General features: G+C 32.7%; 1 protein-coding gene across 8 annotated transcripts in view; it reads right to left on the bottom strand.

The window, feature by feature from the left end:
* PTPN4 (protein tyrosine phosphatase, non-receptor type 4) overlaps positions 1-2,517 on the bottom strand; it is a 219,190-nt gene that overhangs the window by 80,812 nt on the left and 135,861 nt on the right. The window lies entirely within an intron of this gene.

The raw sequence follows: 2,517 nt of genomic DNA, 5'->3' as shown, positions 1-2,517 counted from the left end.
TTCCCTTTCCTTTCCTTTCTAAATTCTTTATTGTTGAAAGTATTACACATGTCTCCTTCCCCTCTCATTGACCTCTCCCCGCCCATTTAGAAGGTTAACTATTCTGTCTCATGGTGGGAAATAAAAGAATATGTTTTGTTACCTATTTATATATTGTCAGCTATTATCTTTTCAGAAAAGATACTGATCTTTGCAGAGATTAAACATCCTCAGAATTTTAGGTAAGTTAACAACTGAAGTCTTTTTTGTATGCAAATTCAAATAGTAGTCAAAATTCATGGAAAATATATGACATCTATTTAAATTTTAGTTTTTTGATATGCAGAGCTAGTATGGAGGCTATTATGAATTAAACTACGTGTATAAAAACACATAACAAATTATCTTATAAATGATAGTTTTATATTTGAGTAAGAAATTCACTGAAAATAAATAAATAAATAAATTCACTGAAGAACACAGAGAAAGAATGGGCTAAAAAAAAGCATGGTAACAATAACCAAGAGTACTCAATAAAATTTATGTACAAACCAGGAAGCACATTTGGACTTATATTTACTTTCTTAGTATTCTAATCTCTCCTCTGTTCGCCTGTTTACTTTCTACAATATTTTACTAGTCTTATTCTTTTAAAGTTACTATATTATTTGTCTTGTATTTTATTTCTACATATTTTAAATCCCGGAAGATATTATTGGGTTGGTATTCTTTTATATTTATTTACATATTCTCCCATTACATTAGTCTTTATTCCTTTCTGCATTTCCATGTATTCTCTCTTGAATTATTTTCTTTTGTAGAAAATGTTTTCTTCTGCCACAAACATTTTCTTCTGCAACCCTCTCCCCCTCCAAGAACAGCAAAAAAAACCCCACAAAAAACAAAAAAACCATGATGGGTGGGGACCCAAAATCCCAATTCTGACCTTACAACTTGTATCTATGTTATTAGTACACTATATAATCTCAAAGTCCTTCACTACTTCCTGAATTTTATAATATATCTAAGTTTTCAGTGCAATGTTTTAGTCTATTAATTTTACTAAACCATGAGTAACAAATTATTTGTGAATCCAAACCACACAAATGCCTATCCTTTCATATATTTATTGCCAAAGCCTTTTTAGTTTGGCCTAATGACATCTCCTTAATATACGAACATTTAACATTTGCTAGGAGATGTAAATGTTATCAATTAAAAAATAAAAAAGGATGTTGACTCAGATTTCATTTTTTCATAAGTGAATTTGAAGTTTTAAAACATGAACTTTAGCATCTATGGCTCTCTTATAAATGCTAATTCTTAATGTTAAACTATTCTTTCTCATATGTTAAACTACTAAATGTAAGCTGTAAGAGAATTTACTAACTATAGTTAGGAGATCAACTGCTTTCATTTTCTAAGAGAGGAAAAAAAGTCATTTGAAGGTGGAAAAAATCCAGTTATACTCACCTAGTATAAAGCGTCAGAACACGACTGTTGTTAATACACTAAACATGGTTATAAATGCTTTGCATTTAAAACTAAATTTCAAGTATTTTATTAACAGTTTTAACCTCAGAGACCCACCCACTCAGGCTTGCTGTCTATGTTTCCTGTTAAGTGTGGAAATTTCAGAGAAAAAAATACCACACTTCATCAGTGTGTTTGCAATGTGGTAAATTCATATTCTGACCATGGCACCTCTATTTTATGTTGCATGAGAACATTCTTTTGCTTTCTTAGATATTATATGACAATTGAAAAAGTGTAAAAGCAATTAAAAAAGTTGATATATAAGTAAAACACAGTTAATTTATTTATTATTGCTGAATAAAAATCAACTTTACATGAAAAGTCTAAGGAGAAATCAGTTCTATTTATACTGCTAACTCTAGAATTCTCTAATACTTTAAAAGAATGGGTGAATTTAGTAACTGCTAAAACCATTTGAGTATTTTTGGTAGATGTGCATCAGGTCACCACAACAAGATTCTGATATATTATAAAAACTACTCCAGAAAAGCTTAATCTTTCAGAGTTAGCAGTACTATTAACACCTTGTCCCAGGTGTGTCGTGTGTCGGAACTACGGTTAATTACCATGTTTGTCTATTATTAGATAGGATTAATACTTATAAGAAAGTCATTTGCATGTGATACTAACATCCTATCTAATAAAAAAGTAACATGCAAATTGACCATACCCCCGAATGCTTCCCATTGGCTAATCAGGGCGATATGCAAATAAACTGCAAACCAAGATGGCGGCCGATAGCCAGGCAGCTGAAGCGAACAGGAGGCTTGCTTGCTCCAGTGATGGGAGGAAGCCAAGGTTCCCCACCTGCTGCTGCTCAGCTCTGAGCTCCGGTCTATGCAACACTGTTGCAATTATAGAAGCTAAACAATCCCCAGATAGCTGCTTTCAGCCAGCCGGCCTCAGAGCTGGAGTTGCAACAGTGTTTCAATTATAGAAGCTAAACAAACCCAGATACCTGCTTTCAGCAGCAGAGGTCTCAAGCTGGAGCTGCCCATCAGA

The sequence above is a fragment of the Myotis davidii genome, unplaced genomic scaffold (genome assembly GCF_000327345.1).
Source record: "Myotis davidii unplaced genomic scaffold, ASM32734v1 scaffold3, whole genome shotgun sequence".
NCBI lineage: Eukaryota > Metazoa > Chordata > Mammalia > Chiroptera > Vespertilionidae > Myotis > Myotis davidii.
The sequence above is the reverse complement of the archived record's forward strand: the minus strand, read 5'-3'. Positions and strand labels throughout refer to the sequence as shown.